The sequence below is a fragment of the Ursus arctos genome, unplaced genomic scaffold, assembly GCF_023065955.2.
Source record: "Ursus arctos isolate Adak ecotype North America unplaced genomic scaffold, UrsArc2.0 scaffold_17, whole genome shotgun sequence".
Taxonomy (NCBI): domain Eukaryota; kingdom Metazoa; phylum Chordata; class Mammalia; order Carnivora; family Ursidae; genus Ursus; species Ursus arctos.
The window spans coordinates 41,993,228-42,006,854 of record NW_026622841.1 but is presented as its reverse complement, the minus strand read 5'-3'; positions in this window follow the sequence as shown (position 1 = coordinate 42,006,854).

Below are 13,627 nucleotides of genomic sequence, written 5' to 3'. Positions count from 1 at the left end.
TGGGAATTAATTATATGCTACCTCCCTTTAACAAATTTAAATTTACTTTATTACTTTCTAGATTTTTTTTTTTTTTTATCTTGGGGAACCAACCTCTAGTATTTTTTTTTAATTAGTTACTTACACAGGACTGAACAGCACAGCGTAATACCATTAATACCATATCTAAACTTCTATACATATAATCTAATAGAATTAGGGCATGCACACCAATTAATTGGTCTACTAATGTGCAAGTACATGCAAATTTTATCTGCTGAATTTGGATAGTTGAAGGAAAGCAAAGACAGTTTTAACAAGTAATTAAAATATTCAGGGTCATAATATTCACAATCTAGATAGAAGGAACTCCTTTATTTCATTTTATTTTATTATTTTATTTTATTTTATTTTTCAAGAGAGAGAGAGTGAGAGTGCATGCACATGAGTGAGGGGGGGAGGGCAAAACGAGAAGAGAGAGAGAGAATCTCAAGCAGGCTCCATGCTCAGCGAGGAGCCCAACATGGAGCCCAACATGGGGCTTGATATCATGACCCTAAGATCATGACCTGAGCTGAAATCAAGAGTCGGTGGCTTAACCACCGACTGAGCCACCCAGGCATCCCTCTAGATAGAAGGAACTCCTTTAAATGGTAGAAATATATTCCTAGATATTTACACAAAGAGTGTATCTCCATTTGTCAGAAGAATGTTTGTGGGCTTTTTGAATCAAATTACTTTTCTTTCTTTTCTCGTGTTTTTGGGAATGCATTCCGCATTTCCCACCCCTTCTGTTTTTGGGATTTCCTCTCCTTTCAGTTTGGCTGCACATTAAGGCCTAGTGACTTTCCTTCCATTTTCTTTCTGGCAGCTACCAGAGCAAGCATACAGCCCTTTCCATATATGAACTAATTGCTGTGGACAAAAGTTGGGAGTAGTAAAAACAAAACAAAAATCACCTGTAATTTTAGCTATTTCCTGGGGTCTTAGTGTCCTTAAGAACTCCATTACTTCTGTTTCAATCTGCCGCCCCCACTGCACCAACATTTCTGCTGACTCTTTACATGATTTCCACAAAACACCCGAAACATACAATAGGACAAAAAACAAAGCTAGATCTCCCAAATTTTGGACATGTCTTTTACGCTGGAAATAGAGGGGGTGATTTATTTACAACAGTGCAAACAAATTGAAATTGCGTATCAAATGTCCCCGATATTAAACTTTTTCCCAGTGTTATTTAATCATATATCTTCTCCCACCTTTACCTCTGTGCTCTATCCTCCCTCCATTCCCCCACCCCCACCCCACTCCTGTCATTTCCTTGTGGCACTCTCTTCACCTCTTTTTGCCCTCAGTCTCGATCCCAAGAAGTTATCTTCCTCAACAAAGACTTCTTTCCTATAGGGGGAGATCTTATACCGGGTACTTTAATTTACTTTAATTATGCCACATAATAAAATGGCTAAGTTACCAAAGTTAAAACAAATTAATAAGTATTCAATACAGTGTGCCGCCCAGAACCTTCTAGAGAACTGAGGAATGTATTTGCCCAGTTGCTGAGATTGCTGCTGCCAGATAGCCCTACTGACAGCCCTCTTCCAAGATTGCCTCAGCTCCCCTGAAGATGGTCTACGCACTCAAGGTCAAAAACCCTCCTGGGGGGCCTGCATTCAATGACTGGTCTATGTAGGTAGGTGTGGTCCCCTCATCTCAATTTGTAACTACCCTTGAGGGCCACTGTAGCTTTACAGCACCCTAAGATGTCAGCTGAGGTCTTCATTGAGACTGTAAGTCAGCCCAACTTCTTCTCCCTAATCCAACTTCTTTCTCTTCCCATCCATACACGTGACCCCCAAAGCCCTCTCTGATAAACTTTCTGCATGCCAATTATCTCAGAGTCTGCTTCCTCTGGAACCCATCCTGGGCCACGTTCTTAATTAGTGTTTCTCCATATGGTTACCAAGCATTTCAGTCACAGTGCCAACAATGCTTTTAGGCAAACCAGGACAGGTTCTTCTCTTGGGCGAGCCTGCATGACAGGTTCATTTGCTCTGGGTGGGCCTTGGGTATATTAGGTTAGGAAACAAGTATTAGTATTTTTGGAGGACCCTTAGGTGTACTAATGTATAGGCACATTCGAGCATCTCCCTACTCTTCCTCAAGTCTCTCTACCTTCTTGGCTGCATTTCCTTCTTAAAAGAACCCTTGCTACCTCTTTGGTGTTTTTGTGTTTGACCTGGGGAATAGTTACTTAATGCTCATCTGAAGAGCCATGCTTTTAGCACCCTGACACTAATGGGTGACTCCAGTCTTCTTAGCTGAAATTACAGCTTCTCCATTCTTCAGGAATGCCATGATTTATCCACATATTCCATCTCTCCTAGAGAATGAGTGTAGTCATGTTACAATTATGGTTTGACAATAGAAGAATCAACCTAACATGCAGAAATAGTCAAAGACAGTAGCTGTCAAAGGACAAGGAATTGTTTTAGCATACCATTGAATCACTTTATCCCACCATTAACAGCTCAAGTGTGGAGGTGGTCAAAATGCACAAAGTTCCAGTTATAAATAAGTTCTGGGGATATAATCTACAACATGGTGACTAGAGTTAACAATACTGTGTTGTATATTTGACAGTTACAAAGAGAGCAGATCTTAAACGTTCTGACCAAAAGAAAAAAATGCAATTATGTGTAGGGATAGATATTATGTAAACTTAGTATCAGAACTTAATGTTCTGGTAATCATTTCACAATATATACCCATATCAAATCATTACATAGTATACCTGAAACTACTGTGATTTTATATGTCAATTATACCTCGATATTAAAAAGAAGTCACAGTTACAATAAATTATTTGGAAAAATAAAAGCAACAAGCAAACAAATACTGGACCAAATGCACAAACATCTCTCTATCTGTTCTGTCTTTCTGGGTTGTGACATTAGTATATTCTGGGATCGCCAAGTACTCGCTTTTAGTACATAAGGGAGAGGTATATTTGAAGCTTCTATCTAAATAGCCTCTTTTTGATGATACCTATGCCATTCGCTTTTTCAAGTTACTAATTTAACATTTCAAACCTAACATTTATACAGCCCCTTCCAGTTTTTAAAGTGTCTTCACATCAATTATCTCATTTGTCATTCTTCAATTGTGCTGAGTGACTTAATAAACTGGGTGATACCAGCATTAGGTTCTTAAAAAAATGTAATCATGATTGACAAAAAGCAATTTGATATATTTGCCTCTATGCCCTGTACATCCAGTTATTAAACTTTAGTGTTTCATGATGACCTAATTTTTTCAAGATTTCTATATATGCAGTCAAAGGCTTTAAGAGGAATGATACTATTAAGAAGGGGAACACTGGAAAGTGGATTTAGAATTAGGTGAGCCAAGCTAAAATGGATGATTCTGCCCACAGAGCTGAGTTATGAAGTCTGCAATTTTCACACCCAAGTCCACAAGGAAAATCTCCAAAGTAATAAAGTTTGATCTCTTTAGGAACTATCACTTCCAGGCAATTGAATCAATTTTTACAATTCCTGTAGTTCCAAGTTTCCTGGATATACTTGCATGTTTTTCCAGATCTGGCGATTAAGGAAACAAAATTGACAGGTGTTAAAGCATTCTGGCCATTGGGATCTGGGATCATGCAGTTTTGCTTCAACGAGCTTCACTATTAGGGCCAAGTACATTCCATAAAACACATTGAATACTGCTTTTAATAACGGTAAAAGAGTTTAAAACACAGGATGTAAAACTAACATAGGAATTTTCCTCAACGTTAAGGAGTAAAATAAAGTCCCCTATCAAGGTAAGTGTTTACACTGAATGCGTAAAAAGAATACGTATTACAGAATTATAACGTTCTTATAAAAATTCGGACTGAACCTTGACCATCATTTTTGAAAAATGCAAGAAATGGCACTAACTTAAAGTGGAGAAGCTTTTGAGAATGAGAACATTTTCTTCTTTTGTAAATTATAAAAGTACATACGAGCATGGAGATAAATATGACTGTGTCTTCATAACTATAGATAAAAGTAGCTAACATTTCCAGAATGCTTACGCTGGGTCACAAGCATTGTCCTGTGATGCATCCCTAATTTACAGTCAAGGTCACTGAAAGAGCAAACAAATTACTAGAGGCTATGCAGCCCTTTAGGGGCAGAAGGGGAATCTGAACCCAGAGAAAATCCTTCTAGGCCTTCTGGTCAACTTCAGTCTCTCCTCAAGGCACTTGAAGCTGCTGCGTGTTCAGGAAGGCCTTGAGTTAGTGTATTGGAGAAACAAACCAGCTATGTTGGATAAAGAAACAGAATAAAAGATTCATCTTTCTTCCTGGAGAAGAAAATGAGCTTCTGCTAGCAGACTAAATGTTCCCCTAGAGCCTGGAAATGTTATTTTGATTTCCAAAATTGTTCGGCTTACAACTAGAAAATGAAACGTTTGGGCCAGAGATGGCAGGCAGGTCTCGTTGCACGTAGGAATGAGTGAGATTGTCGATGGTGCCAGAGAGCAGAGGGAGGCTTTGAGCAGCTTTCTAGACCCTGAGGTCAGCAGAGCGCAGCGCTGTCTGCCTGGGACTGGGGACAGACTGAGGAATGAGAATGCTAAGAATGTGCCAGTCTTGGTGTCAGCAGTGAGAGAAAAGGACTTAATAAGTCTGAGAAATTATTAAATTAAAAAAAAGAAAAAAGAACTCCCTCTGATCCTAGCGTCTCTGATTCTCTTTTAGGTCACACGCACCTTCGCTGATGTGCTCAGTGTTTCCTAGGACGTGTATGGTTCCTTGTAACGTATGTGGTTTAGTTTGAAAATTTATGTTGAACTAATTTCAAAGTTTACCTTACATTTGGAAATTAAAATATTTGACTGTCTTGATGTCTAAGAGCTGGCGATGATGTACGGCTCCCCCCAACGTAAAAATGATACCGAGCGATAGAGCAGCTTTCTCCTTTCCTTCGCCGGCACTGTGATTTTCACTCCATGCCTGCTGCGGCCAGCTGGTAGACATAAGTGTGAGTTCAGGGGCCGGAGAGCTGGCCTCAAGTCTCAGCTCTGCCACTGACCCGCCGAGTGTCAGTAGACGAGCCACGGAACTTCAGATGGCCTCTCCATCTGAAGAAACAGGGCAACAGGAAAGCGATCTGACCGTTAATACGCATTTCAGATTCAAAGTCATGGATGCTAAGCTTTATTGTTACTGAAGGGCATCGAGGTGAAATTTCTCACAACGACAACAGCACTGAGTCCCCTGGCTGGGACTCAGTCATCGTATGAAGCTTCTTGATCTTAGAATTGTTCAGTTGTGGGGGGAAGCGGTAAGTCCAATAGGAGGGAAGAAAGAAGGTAGTTGCTGGAAGGATTAAATGAGCTAATAGGCCAAGTGAATAGAATAGAATCTCTGCACATAAAAAGAATTCAGTATTATTGAAATCTATCCACATTGCTGAATGTGTATACATGTATGGGTTTCTTTGAGACTGGCAACTGTTTCGGTTCATATATAGTCTATGAGGCCACGTTCTGTGCAAATACAAGAGAGATCAACTTCAATTTATAATGTATATTTATAATTCATAACGAGGCCCGGAAGACAGGACATTGATTCAGTTTGAATTACTCTGAAAGTCCCAGAGATCCTAGTGCAGTGACATGAGTTAAATGCAGAAGGTGAGACAACACTGGGGCAAACAGAAGAAGTTTCTTTCAGTCTGTGATTCTAATGCCTTTACTGATACTTAACGATCGAGATGGAGTTGAAACAGGAAGACAGGAAAATATCTAATGAAATAAGGAAAACATTATAAAATATAGTTTAAAAAATCATCTAAATTAGATATATTCTTATCCAATATGGTCATATTTCTCCTCTGACCTCTGATGTTACTACGATAAATGACTTTACCACAAGTACCCTATTAGAAAAAGGCAATACACTCTAAAATTCTGCCATGAGAACTAGTTTTCCCAAAAGGTAGAAACTGAAAAAAATAAACTATTACTGACAAATGTCTATATAATGACATATAAAATATAAAAGTCACCATTCTTAAACTTGGGGTTTCTTATTCCAAGTATGTTAGTTACAGAGAAAGATCAAGAAACAGATTACTGTAGAAGCAGACAGCCATTTAGTAATTAAGGTCACCGTACATTCCCAAACGTATGAATTCTTTTACGAATCATTCTTGAGATCAACATGTTCCAACTTTAAAAATGGAATAAATGAATCCAATATGTTAAGTATATATTGATTCTAGAGAAATAGAATACCTCAAAAATACCTGTCCACCATCATGCTTCTGATTCACAGGAATGTTTCTCTTTGAGAGACCTGCTCCACCCCATCCCAACCCCACCTAAGAGCAGGCACTTAAAATAATCAGTATCATAACTCTATATGTGCACCTGTTTTGCTAAAACAACCCATAGAGAGTGAATATATTCTCCAACTTTAAGCTATACTTATAGTCAGCACAATCGTTCGTTGTAAGAGAAATTAAGGGACTCTAAATCACTTTACGTCTACAAATAATCTCCCCCAAACTCATTTTAGCTGCTGAAGCATCCATCATCTCTTCTTCCAACCACTGAACTCTTTTTTTTTTTTTTAAAGATTTTATTTATTTATTCGACAGAGATAGAGACAGCCAGCGAGAGAGGGAACACAAGCAGGGGGAGTGGGAGAGGAAGAAGCAGGCTCATAGCGGAAGAGCCTGATGTGGGGCTCGATCCCACAACGCCAGGATCATGCCCTGAGCCGAAGGCAGACGCTTAACCGCTGTGCCACCCAGGCGCCCCATCCAACCACTGAACTCTTAATCAGACTGGCTAATAGACAGGAAAAAATGGTGATATAGGGGCTTTTATTATCAATCTTGCAGAAGCACTAATGATCAGTTAAAAAGTAGTATCTACAGTAAGACTAAATTTACTGCATCAAGAAAAAGAAAGAGAAAGGGTCTTGCTGCCCTCCCTTCAAATGCCTTCTTAACGGGGGTCAATCAAATGATATTTTTCTAGGAAGGAGGGTTTTTGTTTGTTTTTTTCATTGAACACATGGTAAAATACTACCAGGTATTTTATATTTGTTTTATGTTACTATCATTCTGAATGAGTTCAGGACAGTATGAATCTCTTAGCTTCGGTCTTCCAGTTTTTTCTTTAAATATGAAAATGATGCTTTTATTCTCCTAATGAGGGAAAAAATAGAGTGGATTTTAAATAAACAACTATAAAGCTACTGTAAAATGAGGGGGGAAGAAATCTGGCTTTTTAGTGCTTTTTCTATTCTTTACATCAATGACGTCAATTCACATGCTGGTAGCTAGGAGATACCCCAAAAAGCAGTGTGAACGATTACTGAGAGTGACTCCTCACATGTCCAGTCCACGGAGGTCACTCTAAAAATACATGAATGGAGGTTACTGGGTGCAAAGACAGTGCATTGTAAAAACCAAATCATTATGGAAGACTGATGTTTTGGCCAGTCCTCTCTTATAGCCCCCATTTGAAAATGGCAGTGAAATAAAAAATGTAAATTAATATGTTGTTTACAGAGATATAAAAGACAAAATTATCCAAAAGTCTTCAATAAAGAGATGGACAAAGCTTCCTCAGGCAAATCTTAAAAAAGAAAAAGAAAGACAGGATGGCTATACAAATATTCATATCACACAAAATGGATTTTAGAGCCGAAAGCACTAGAAGTTGCCAAGAAAGATATTTCCCATTGAGAAAAGCTACAATCCAAACTTGAGGATAGAACAGTTTTCAGCACATATCAATATGGCCTAGAAATACACAAATCCAAAACACTAATGGGAAATGTTAGTAAACCTTTCTCAGGATCTGATAAATCAAAAATTAGTAAAACACCAATTATTTGAAAAACAAAAATTACAGAGTTAGAAAAATGTGTGCCCTCTAAGCAAGTGAATAAATATTTTATATCAATAAATAAAACAGTTAGTTCTCTTTTTTTTTAAAGATTTTATTTATTTATTTGACAGAGATAGAGACAGCCAGAGAGAGAGGGAACACAAGCAGGGGGAGTGGGAGAGGAAGAAGCAGGCTCATAGCGGAGGAGCCTGATGTGGGGCTCGATCCCATAACGCCGGGATCACGCCCTGAGCCGAAGGCAGATGCTTAACGACTGAGCCACCCAGGAGCCCCAAAACAACTAGTTCTTTTAACAGAACAATAAGTAGACACTTTTAAGCTCTGATGAAGAAAAAAGGGGAAAAAAGCAAAAGATAAAAAGGGAGAAAAGGAAACATAAGTTATACAACAGATCTTTAAAATATGTATGTAACATTCTTTTTTTTTTTTTTAAAGATTTTATTTATTTACTTGACAGAGAGACAGCCAGCAAGAGAGGGAACACAAGTGGGGGGAGTGGGAGAGGAAGAAGCAGGCTTCCAGTGGAGGAGCCTGATGTGGGACTCGATCCCAGGACTCTGGGATCACGCCCTGAGCTGAAGGCAGATGCTTAACGACTGAGCCACCCAGGCGCCCCTGTATGTAACATTCTATCAATAAATTTTTTAGAAGCTACATAAAATAGCCAATTTTTTAGGAAGATAAAAATTGGAAAAATTGGTTAAAAAACATAATGCCTGAATACACCAATTCCTATTGGGGAAACCTAATCACCACAATGGTAAAATTGTAGTAGAATTCTAAAAATTTTTATGAATATATAATCTCAGTTTATATGGACAATTTGAGCACAGAAAAATGGCAGTCTTCTTAATTTTTTATGTGAGGCTAGCATAAATCTCAGACTAAAACTGAGCAAGAACATAAGTAAACAGAAAAGTACAAGAAAATCACATATGAATTATAATTCCTAAGTAAAATAGCAGCAAATCAAATCCATCAGCCCATTAAAAGAATAACATTATGATCATGATCAAGTGGGATTTATTTCTGAGGTGGTGGTTCAATATTTGCAGATCAATTTACAAGATATATCACATCAATAAGAGAAAAAAACACACACAATCATCTCAATAGATGCAGAAAAAAGCATTTGACAAAGTACAACATCCACTCATGATAAAAACCTCAACAAAGTAGGTTGAGATGGAACATACCCCAACATAATAAAGACCATATATGAAAAACCCACAGCGAATGTCAGACTCAATTGTGAAAAACTGAGAACCTTCTCTTTAAGATCAGGAACAAGGAAAAGATGTCCACTCTCACCACTTTTATTGAACATAGTACTGGAAGTCCTAGCCACAGCAATCAGACAAGAAAAAGGAAAAAAAAAAGACATCCAAACGGTAAAGAAGAAGTAAAACTTTCACTATTTGCCGATGACATAATAGTATATATAGAAAACCCTAAAAACTGGTAAATGAATTCAGTATGGTCACAGGATACAAAACCAAGGTACAGAATCCGTTGCATTTCTATGCACTAATAATGAAGTAGCAGAAAGAGAAATTAAGAAAACAATCCCGCTTATAATTGCACCAAAAATAATGAAATAGCTAGGAATAAACACTGAAAGGGGTGAAAGGCCTACACTCTGAAAACTATAAGACATTCCTGAAAGAAATGGAAGATGACACAAATGGAACGATATTTCCTCTTCATGTATTAGAATATTGTTAAAATGTCCGTACTACCCAAAGCAATCTACAGGTTTAATGCAATCCCTATCAAAATACCAATAGCATTTTTCACAGAACTAGATAGAACAAACAATCCTAAAATTTGTATGGAATTACAAAAGACCCTGAATAGCCAAAGCAATCTTGAATAAGAACAAAACTGAAAGTATCACACTATCTAGATACACTATAAAACTGTAGTAATCAAAAGAGCAAGATACTGGCACAAAAATAGACGCACAGATCAAGGGAACAGGATAGAGAGCCCAGAAATAAACCCACAATTGTATGGTGAGTTAATCTCAGCAAAGGAGACCAGAATATGCCATGGGAAAAAGATAATATCTTCAATAAATGATGGGGGAAAAATGGATAGCCACATGCAAAAAAAAAAAAAAAAAAAAAAAAAAAAGAAAGAAAAGAAAAAGAAAAAGAAAAACTGGATCACCTTCTTACTCCATACACAAAAATAAACCTAAAATGGATTAAGAACCTAAATGTGAGATCTGAAAGCATAAAAATCCTGGAAGAAAGCACAGGCAGTAATTTCTCTGACATCAGCCATACAATATTTTCTAGATCTATTTCCTGAAGCAAGGGAAACAAAACCAAAAATAAGCTTATTGGGACTACACCAAAATTAAAAGCTTCTGCACAGCAAAGGAAACCACCAACGAAACTAAAAGACAACCTACTAAATGAAAGAAGATATTTGCAAATGACTTATCTGATAAAGAGTTGGTATCTAAAATATATAAAGAATTTACACAACTCAACACACACACACAAAGTAATCCAATTAAAAATGGGCAGAAGACAAGACATACAGATGGCCAACAGACACATGAAAAGATGCTCAAAATCACTAATCACCAGGGAAATGCAAATCAAAGTCACAAGGAGGCATCTCCTCACACCTGTCAGAATGCTAAAATCAAAAACACAAGAAACAAGTGTTGGTCAGGATGTGGAGAAAAAGGAACCCTCACGCACTGTAGGTGGAAATGCAAACTGGTGCAGCCACTGTAGAAAACAGTATGGAAGTGCCTCAAAAAATTAAAAAATAGAACTGCCATATGATCCAGTTATTCCACTACTGGGTATTTACCCAAAGAATATGAAAACACTTATTCGAAAAGATACACATACCCCTATGTTTATAGCGACATTATTTAAAATAGCCAAATTATGGAAGCAATGCATGTGTCCACTGATAGATGAATGAATAAAGAAACTGTGGCACACACACACACACACACACACACACACACACTGAAATATTACTTAGCCATAAAAGAGAATGAAACCTTGACATTTGCAACAACATGGTTGGATCTAAAGAGTATTATGCTAAGTGAAATAAGTCAGAGACAGGCAAATATCATGTTTTCCCTCATATGTGAAATTTAAGAAACAAAACGAATGAATAAAGAAAAAAAGGACAAACCAAGAAACAGACTCTTAACTATAGAGAACAAGAGGGTGGTTACCAGAGGGGAGGTGGGTGGGGGGATGTGTACAATAGGTGAAGGGGATTAAGAGTACACTTATCATGATGAGGACTGAGCGATGCATACAATTGTTGAGTCACTATACTGTACACCTGAAATTAATATAACACTGTATGTTGACTATACTGGAGTTAAAATTTTTTAAAAATTAAAAAAAAAAGAATAACATTGTGACCAAGCAGGGTTTATTCCAGAGAAGTTTGGTTAATATTAGAAAATTAATGCATAATTCACTATTATTAAGGGGTTAATATATTATAATTTTTGTAGATGAAGAAAATTTTTATAAAATTCAATATGTATACTCATAAAATCTCAAAATAATCCAATTATACCATGAAATATATTTATATCTATAGTTGGTGTTATATAGAATGACAAAATATACAAAACCTTCCTCCAATAGTGAGAAACAACAAAATGCTTGCGATCATTACTATTAACTATACAGAAAATGAACTAAGTATTAATCTCAGAGAAAACAAACTGTCATGATTTGCAGCATGATTGTCTGTCAGGAAAATTCAAGAGAATCACCAAAAAGCAATTAGAACTAATATAGGAATAAAGTAAGACGAAAAGAAGATAAATACATAAAAGTGGATAAATTTCCACTACAGCAGTAAAAGAATTACTCAAGACAATGCTGTGAGATGTAGAGCCCACTCATTATAGGAATTAAAATCATAAAACAGTGTAAGAAAATGTTCAATAAGACTCTATGAAAGTGTAAATGTGATTTCAAAAGTGAGAGATTCACATAGTATTGGACGGGATAAATGATGAAACGACTACCTTTTCACAACTTAATAAAATTTCCAATAAAATTTGTTATGGAACTCGGTGTTTCTAAAATTCATGCACAAGAGACAATGTGGGAAAAGAGTATAGAAAATTTTGAATAGAAGAAACGAGTGGCTAATCCAGCTGATATCCTGGAATAACAGTTTAGCATTGTGCAGGAATTAAAGATCAATGGAACACAATAAATGATCTAGAAACAAACACACACTTAATGGGAATTGTGTGTATGAAGAATGCGTTATTTCACACGATTGGGTTAAGGTTGGATTTTTTGACAAGTGACGTTTAGAAAATAGATCATGTATCTAGAATTTCTTTTAAGTGTTAGATTTCTACCTCATACAAAGGAATTTCTAGGTGAACTAAAAAGCTGAGTAAATGCAAAACAATAAAAAAATCCCAGAAAATATAGGATAACAACTTTCTAATTTAGAGGTGGGAAGACCTTTTCGAAAATCTACGGTTGAAAATACTGAGAGAGTAAAGGACATAAAACAAAAATTTCAGTGGGTAAAAACACCATAGACAAATTTACAAGATTAGCAAAAGACCAGGAAAAAAGAATGCATTTAACAAGTTCTTAGTAATTAATTGGAAACGCCAAGTAATTCAACAGGGAAATAAAAATAGGCAGTTCAAAGAAACACAAATGGCTAATACACATAAGGAAAAAAATCACCATTCTGTCTCATTAGTAATCAGGGAAGTCATAATTAGCCTGAGCAATCTCTCGCCGCTCATCACATTGGGACAACTTTTAAACACGTGTAACGTCCACGATTGCTGCAGACGAAGGTCTACAGATTTTTGCACAAAGTGTTGGTTGGAAGGTCAATTGGTTTAGTCTTTATCAGGGCAACTTGACCGTCTCATTAAAATGTAAAACACACATATTTTATCACGGAAAACAGCCCATTGCACAGAGATTTTACCACTCTGTACGCAATTTTTTTTCTTTCTTTCTTTTTTTTTTTTCTGGGTAATGTCACCGAAGAGATCCAAATCACTAGGAACAACCTAGTGAAACATGTTTCTGGATGGGATCCATAAACCACGTTCGCAAATATGGTTGTCAAGGTTTTATTACATCACATGGCGACAGTCATTTCAGAGTACTTGAAACTAGTACTGTTGCCCGACTCAAAGACTACCTTCCAAAGAAAAAGGCCTTGGTTAGATTGTCTTACATTTTGTGGTTACTATTTTGAGCCGCATAAAATCCTTTTGCCAAAAGAAGAAGTTGCTGGCTTTTAGAAAACCTCATCTACTTTTAGCTAAAAGTCAATTTTAAATGCCATTAAAATACTTATAATTTCAGTCATATTTAATTCATTTCTCTCCACATTTTTTAATCCATCAATTCCATCTCCAAACATCTTATTTAGAGAAATAGCCCATGAAAGACCTATGTCAAAGAATGTTAATTGTAGCATTGTTTTCAGTAGTGAAAAAATTGAAAATGACAAATTACTTAGGAAATGGCCAAGTTAACCATATGCCCATATTAAGGAATACTATACAGCAACCATATCTATATATAGTTATATATAGATACAGATATAAATACACACACACACACTAATATAGAAAATTTTCCCAGGTGCATGGCTTAGTGAAAAAGGCAAGTTACAGAAAGTATGTAATATACAATCCCACTTTCACGAAAACCAAACAGAATCTTAATGG